This window comes from Pecten maximus, chromosome 7, assembly GCF_902652985.1.
Source record: "Pecten maximus chromosome 7, xPecMax1.1, whole genome shotgun sequence".
Taxonomy (NCBI): Eukaryota; Metazoa; Mollusca; class Bivalvia; order Pectinida; family Pectinidae; genus Pecten; species Pecten maximus.
The window spans coordinates 34,436,601-34,445,314 of NC_047021.1; positions in this window are offsets into that span (position 1 = coordinate 34,436,601).

Below are 8,714 nucleotides of genomic sequence, written 5' to 3' on the forward strand. Positions count from 1 at the left end.
AATATATTTTACCAGATCAACCTGGAATACGTTATAGAATAAACATTTATAGGTCAAAAGAGTCAGGATGACCTATGGCTATGCCTGTTGTTCAATCCTTTTTCTTTCAGAAATATCTTCTTTGAGAAATAAAATTTGTTGAAATGAAATGACCTATAGCCATCGTGATCCATCCGTCGTCGCCCGCCGTGCGCCCATCTTCGCTAGCCAAGGTTTCTGATTACGTTTCACTCCACGTTTCACTCTGGAGTGGAGTGAAACGTAAACAGAAGCCTTGGCTAGCGAAGATGCAGTGCGCCGTCCGCCGTACGTAAGACTTTTTATTTCAAAACGTTACTCCACCTTAACTCTTGGGTGGATTGCTTCCAAATTTGGTTTGAAGCATCATTGGGGGGTGGGTGATCATATTTTTTTTTTTATAAATGAGGCTGGTCTGACTCCTGGGAAAAGAGGGGCAGGGCCCAAAATGGGGACTTTACTGAAATTTTGCTTTAAAATCCGACTCCTCCTTAACCCTTTGGTGGATTTCATCCTAATTTGGTGTGAAACATCATTGGGGGAGGGCAATCATATTTGATATAAGTGAGGTTGGTCCGACCCCTAGGGACAGAGGGGCAGGGCCCAAAAGGGGAACTTTACTGAAATTGTTCTTTAAATTCCTACTCATCCTTAATCCTTGGGTGGATTTCATCCAGATTTGGTGTGAAACATCATCGGGAGTACGGCGATCATGTTTTATATAAGAGAGGTTGGTCCGACCCCTAGGGACAGAGGGGCGGGACCAAAAAAGGGGAACTTTGCTGAAATTTTACTTCAAAATCCTACTCCTCCTTAACCCTTGAGTGGATTTCATCCAGATTTGGTATGAAATATCATTGGGAGAGGACGATCATATTTGATATCAATGAGGCTTGTCCTACCCCTAGGGACAGAGGGGCAGGGCCCAAAAAAGGGAACTTAGTCAAAAGTTTGCCTTAAAACGCTACTCCTTAATGGATTACAACCAAATTTGGTTTGAAATATCATAAGGGGACAGCAATCTTAGTTTTTATAAATGAGGCTTGTGGGGCTCCTGGGACGGAGACGTGAGGCCCCGAAAGGGGAACTTAGCCAAAATTTTGCTTTAAAATGCTACTCCTTCTTAAAGCCTTAATTGATTACAACCATATTTAGTATGAAACATCATTGGGGAAGGGCAATCCTAATTGATATAAATGAGGCTTGTCCAACCCATGGGGACAGAGGGGTATGGCCCAGAAATGGGAACATGGTTGAAATTTTGCTTTAAGATACTGCTAGTCCTTAATCCAAAGTAGATAAAAACCAAATTCGATCTGAAACATAACTGGCTGCGTATAGACAATTTATGGTAATGATGCTTGGTTGAGGTGTGTGTCCCTGCTGTAAGTGTTTGTCAGATGACAGTTAAAGCCCATGGGCCTCTTGTTAACTGACGGATGTTTTTTACAAGCCATCCCTGATACAACGGCCCAATTGAGAGAAAAGTAACTGAAGATCGCAAAATTGAAGAAGTATATAGTGAATTTGAAACTTTTGTCTATTTAGAAATGAATCTTGCATCAATACGAGTTAAAACGCGAATACATAACAGCTCTCGTAAATCATTTCGTAAACTATATTGGAACGATGCTTTTAATCTTCGGTGGAATATTATCAAGAAAAAACTTGGCGTAAGTTCGTAAGTAGCACGAAATGCACTCTAAATTCAATTTATTGTCAGGAAAGGAAAAAAATCGACAAACTACTTCTGAAACACAAACGAAGTTATCAAGTTTATCTACAGGACGATCTTGCTCGAAAACTTGATTCTTGTAACTCGCGTAATGTTTGGCGGGAAATTGGAAATCTTGAAATCCACAATAACAGGAAATCCATGATTCCGATGGAGGTTGTATATGACAATGTAAATGTATGTTATATCATTCCCACTGTCCTGGATAAATGGAATAAGGACTACAGTAACCTATACAACTCTTCCAGATGAAACTAAGAATGTTGTCGCTCATACAGATTCAGACTGTCTTAACGTACGATAAATATGGAGGAAGTGAATTCATCAGTGAAACGTTCAAAATTAAACAAAGCCCCCGGTATGGATGGAATTCCGTATGAAGTTTGAACAAATGAAAGTGGCGTTAAAATGCACTTCACTATATTCAGTAGCTGCTTTAGTAATGGATGTGTGCCTGATAAATGGGAGATAGGCCTTATCAACCCTTCACTAAACCATCAACTGGCCCTAGACGTCCACTTATATACCGTGGAATAACTTTACTATCTACTCCGTACAAGATTTATTGTGACATTCTGAATATTCGCCTCACAAAGTGGTTAGAGGATAACGACTTTATACAGACGAGCAAAATGGATTCCGTCGAAACAGAAGCTGTCAAGATCACATTTATACATGTATATATATATACTATTATCAACAAAAACTATCCAAACTCCCAATATACGCTTGTTTTATATATCTGAAAAGGGCTTTCGACACGGTGACATTAATATTCAGAGGGCGTGCATACTTTTTTTAAGTGTCTCATAAGCCGAATACGACTGGGCATTATGTACATTTTAAACATAGTTAGCTGTTACTCCTTGTGCATTTGTAATATGATGTGTGACACTCAAATAAAATAAAATATGGTATTGCTGGATACATATCACAGTTATTCTCGATAACATTAACGGACTTCTGTATTGTCTTGTAATGTATTGTCTTGCATTGCATTGAATTGCATTCCATTGTATTGCATTGTATTGCATTGTATTGTATTGTATTGCATTGTATTGTATTGCATTGTATTGTATTGTATTGTATTGTATTGTATTGTATTGTATTGTAGGAAACATACCACAGTTATTTTCCATAACATTGACGGGCCTTCAGTATGATACTCTGTGAACTAGCTACCAGCTACTACAAAGGAATCACACTTAAAGATGACCATGGCTGATGACGGGGCGATTGACCCAGCATCACTCATTTGCATCACATGCTAGGATTTTAACCGAAACAAACGTATAATGATATATCATTTTAAAGCATTCCGCCTGATAATATTTTCCAACAGTGATTTTTATAAGTTAAAGTTACTTTAAATATGATTTTCACAATTATTTTAGATATCAATATTTGATATTTTTTGTATGTAGCATATATCTGAAAGGCACCTTCAGTATGCTTTAATTTGTGTTTTAAAGTATAAAAAAAGAACTACCTGCATAAGAAACTAAGTAGACAGCAAATATGCAGCTCTCAAAATACATGTATTCTGTAACCAGTATTAACTTATGTAGCTGTGAATATATATACATCGCAACCAGGTCATGAAATATTCAAATGACTTTACCACCATGACTAATTAAAAAATAATATGTGTTTGGCTCTTAGTAGATTTTTATTTATTTTTTATATGGTTTATTATGTAATGATACCATATAGTATTTGTGATATACATGTAAACATCTAAGATACTCGTGTATTTAAATATTTTAGCATCATTGACAGTTGATATACGCCAGAATTATTTATGATTAGAACTAAGCTCACGGTATAGGTCACACGGCGCTTACTAAGTTTAACAGTATCTAAGTCTTAATACGTGTCTGTCGAAAGATATAGGAAACTCGACAAACAAAAGGTTTCTTAGCGCATTTATCTATTGTTTGAAGTAAAATATCAATGGAATGCTGACATTGAAAAGAAAAACGGCAATTCTTACTGAAATCTTGATAAAAACGAGGTTTGGTTTGGTTTATTTTTGTTTAACGTCCTACCAACAGCTAAGCCTTCAAATACGACCTCCCATGTATGCAATATGCATGCGTTACGGTGAATGTGTACGTTTGGATCGGTGTTTGTCACATAGTCAACTTTATAGTGCTACCTCACTGAAGCATACTACCGAGGACACCGTAGAATATCTCATCCGGACACATTATACTGACAACGGATGAACCAGTCGTCCCACTCATAATATGCTGAGCGCTAACAAGCAGGAGTAGAAACTGCCATTTTAAAAACGAAAGGAACAATAGTGCACGTGCAAGTATTCTGGAAAGGTGAGCGTTGTCTGCTTCGTCGATGACACCCAATATATGCCAACTCCGATTGCATTCACATTATACATTAAAGCATGATAGATATGAATAGGAAAGTGAAACGAGACAGTTCAATGCATACCCAGAATATCGAACATGTTCAATTTTAGATAATACTGAAATAGATGAAGTTTACTAATTATCATAATGGCGGCCACTAGCATCATTTAAAAATATGGTTTGAAGCAGACATTCTAATTAGATAATTTCTGTAAAAACTACAGCAAGGATTATTCCTAAATAATCGTCTACGTGTATATCAAGTTTTCTGTATACACAATAGATTTTCTGCACTACGTGTTAAAATGGGCCGGCTTTTCGTAAATATCAAATTTTCCAATGAAGATCCTATTAGCTGTTCGAGAAATTTCAACGTACCGTACCCCTCATCGATACTAGGCGATGTGGTTTGATTGTACAAAAGGTAAACAAGGAAGAAACCCCTTCGAATATGAATTAAGTATCAAATAAAACATGTACCGAAAATCTCTATGCTTGAGGACAAAAATGTGGGAAATTAAAATGGGCCGAATAAATGCTCAAGATTTTTGTTTGTTTGTTTGTTTGTTTGTTTTTTTCATTTTAGGATAAATTCCATTTTCCGTGTTTGTATGTATTCATAGATTAGCTATCATCATTCTATTTTGCACCTTCCAAAGTAAACAATGATACAAACCTCACTTTCCTATGTGACAATCCTCAATTTTGAATTGTCTTCACTGATAGGTACTAGGTCCGTAGAAACACTTTACAAGGTTGGCGATCGTTTTCCTGTAGTTGAAGTGAATGCCATCATGTCACGTGACCAAGTGTATTGAAACTTTACTTGTTACATGTGTGTTTGATAGACAGATACACCTAAGTATTCGTTCTAGGTGAGAACATGACCTGTTTCGGAAAACGTCACACACACACACACCAGTTGACATAGACTTAATTGCCACCTGTCTCTAGAATATTAAGATTATGAATAAAAATTGAGATTTATGATTTTGGTATCGGGGATATGCCTAATTCCCAGGTTTCAAACTTGGAGGATATATAATCTAGTATAAGAATTGAGTGGAGCAATTCTAACAAAAAAAAACAACTTTTTGGCTTGTGGCCAGTTTTCATATAAGATAGAAGTTGACAATACTTTTCATAATGCCCGGAAAGCTACTAAAGTTATAGTTAGACTGAGTCAAGAAGTTATACTCCATGTTAGCTTAATCATTTTGAAGAGATACAATTCAGTATCGTTTATATTTTAAACGAGCTGCACATATATTTTTAAAGGTTCTATAAATCTGCATATTAGATGTTACGAAAAGCATGACTATTATTCAACCATGCATACAATCTTAGGAGGAAGATACTTTTGTATAACACGGGTGTATGATAAAATACCATTGTACAGGATTGGAGTCACGCTCTAGTTGCTTTTTACTGATAACTCAATGTATTTTCCGAACGTTCTTTGGGGAAAATGTCAATTTATAAAGCAAAGCTGATGTGACATATTATGAATGAATATTGACGTCGTTTTAGAATTAAAGTGGCAGTAATTGATGTTTTAACCGAAATGGCTGAATTAGCGATAAGATCACTTTGATTTGTCCCTCTCTTACTTTTTGGTACATACTGGCCACCAGACCCTAAGTTTTGCCAAGCTAAATTCTAATACTAGATTATCTCCCCCTAGTTTGAATCTAGAATCAGACATATCCTAGGGACCAAAATCATAAAGCTCAATTTTATTTATGATTTTGATATTCTAGAGACAGGGGGCCAGTCGAACTTCTTGATTTTCATAACGTTTAGTTTTTAAGGACAAAACAACTGTATGGTGTCAGTATCATCACTGTCGAAAGTAGGACGGATCAAATTTATGATGTCGATCTCTATCATCACTGTCGAACGTAGAAGGACGAAACAACTGTATGGTGTCCCTATCATCACTGTCGAACGTAGAAGGACGAAACAACTGTATGATGTCCCTATCATCACTGTCGAACGTAGAAGGACGAAACAACTGTATGATGTCCCTATCATCACTATCGAACGTAGAAGGACGAAACAACTATATGATGCCTATATCATCACTGCCGAACGTTGAAGGACGAAACAACTGTATGATGTCCCTATCATCACTGTAGAACGTAGAAGGTCGAAACAACTGTATGATGTCCCTATCATCACTATCGAACGTAGAAGGACGAAACAACTGTATGATGCCTATATCATCACTGTCGAACGTAGAAGGACGAAACCACTGTATGATGCCTATATCATCACTGTCGAACAATTACAAAATAACTTTGTCACGCGATGATTAAATATAAAGAAAGAATCTCTACGATGCAGTACGATATTATGGATAGTTGCAAAAAATGATTTTGGGAAAAATTGACAAAAAATAGAATCATATGATAAGGTGATCGTTAGTATGTCACGTGGTCCGTTGTTATCATCCAGATTATCATTTCCCATCGTGAATACTCACATTTGATTGTACTTCGTTACGCTTCACTTGTGATTTAGTGTAGCGTAGCCCAGTGCAATCAACCGTGGGCATCCGACGATGTCATTTTTAAAACGCCACGTAACCTTTGACCCATGAAGCATGAAGACGCTTATTCTACTGGAACGCATGTGTTTACTCCTTATATGTTACGGTTTTGTTAATAGGTTCTGTATTGCTGTTATGGTATGTATATGTATACATATTATAATATGCATGCAATCTATTACTTACTAGTACTCACAAAAACTGATGAGCATTTGTAATTCATCGTAATTATTATTGTTCCGCTAAAATATGTTCTTTCTAACAAATATTCTAATTTATTTTTTGTTTGGTTTCTTTTTTACTTTTTTGGACAACTTTCGAATTTGAAATCAGACGTATTGAAAATAAACGAAAAAAGAATTACACTTTCTCAAAATCGACAAACATATTCGACTAGCCCGAGTTTCCTCTGGCCCTGACACCATGTCTGGTGTAGGGGCCCTACACCAGACATGGTGTCAGGGCTAGAGGAAACTGCCTACACCAGACATGGTGTCAGGGCCAGAGGAAACTCGGGCTAATATTCGACAAGAATACATTTTGTTACCGATGCACATCGTAGTCAGTTTCATTGCTTTATAAAGACTAAATAAATGTTCCGCACAAAATTATGGAACCTAATGAAAATAATCCATAAATTCACTGAAATGTCACTTTAAAATATCATCAGAGTGAGTAAATTGAAAGACATAACCGACAAAAAAAACTGTTATCCGTGGACATTATCTAGTACAGTGACGCTGGATATGTCTAGGTGTCTGTAGCAATGTCAAAAGGCAACGTGGAGTAGACAAACCAAATTATTCTTAGTGAATTTTCTTAAATGGAATACACTGTAAGATAATATTTGAAGGTACTTCTGAATCAACATCTGTTTGTTAATTGAATGTCCAGTTATATAATTCGTAAGATGCGACTTGATTTGGGATCCTATCTTTTTCCTTGACACTGCCTCACTTTTGGCCTTTAGTTAAGCGTTCGCCCCTGTGAGGAAAGATTTGGGATCTGTTGTCTGGACAAGATATACCGGAGTCTGCATAATTGGTAATTTCTGCTCTCTGATTGAGTTTAAGCTTCAAAGGTGATGAAGCACGATTCGCCAGTTTTTAGTTTTATTTTTTTTTAATTTTTTGGCAATAACAAACAAATTCAATCATTGATTGTCCACAACGCACTAACGATGCCATTTAATAACCATTAGTTATCAACATTACAATTCAACATCTATAATGCATATATATGTATTGACTTTCATATCATAATTACATACATATGTAGTTCACAAAATGATTTTTATAACTACAAAAAAAGAATTTTCTGCTCGACCTAGACCACCGAGTGCGTTGCCTGAACTGACCTGGCACTGCACGTGCCATAGGTACCTCAAGTACCGCCACCTGGCGGTCAGACTGGCAGAGAAAGTAATTTCCCGCTAATTCCAGTGTCAACCGCGGGAAATATGATGTTTATTTTGTTTAACGTCCTATTAAAAGCCAGGGTCATTTAAGGACGTGCCAGGTTTAGGAGGTGAAGGAAAGCCGGAGTACCCGAGAAAAAACACCGGCCGACGGTCAGTACCAGACAACTGCCCCACGTAGGTTTCGAACTCGCAACCCAGAGGTGGAGGGCTAGTGATAAAGTGTCTGGACACCTTATCCACTCGGCCACCTGCAGCTGGTGGAGTAACCTGGCATTACATTGTGATGGTAATAGAAACGTCTGTCAGTGGCCTCATCATTCGAAGATACCGTCCTTAAATTACCTTATTTAATTAGTACAGTAATGTGTACGTAAAACAATACAATCAGTTAAACATTATGATTAAACATTACAGCATATTTTGCAATTTCCACGAATGATACATCCATCTTTCGTCAACGTTTATGTAAAACTTTTTGGACCATGAAAAAATTCCACCTTAACAGCAAAAAGCAGTAATCGAGTGTAACGATAGTGAGTAACGATAACATTGGAATACTCCATTTCACCTTTTCAGAATCATTACTCTGATTTGACCTAAACTTGTAAACATGGTAGG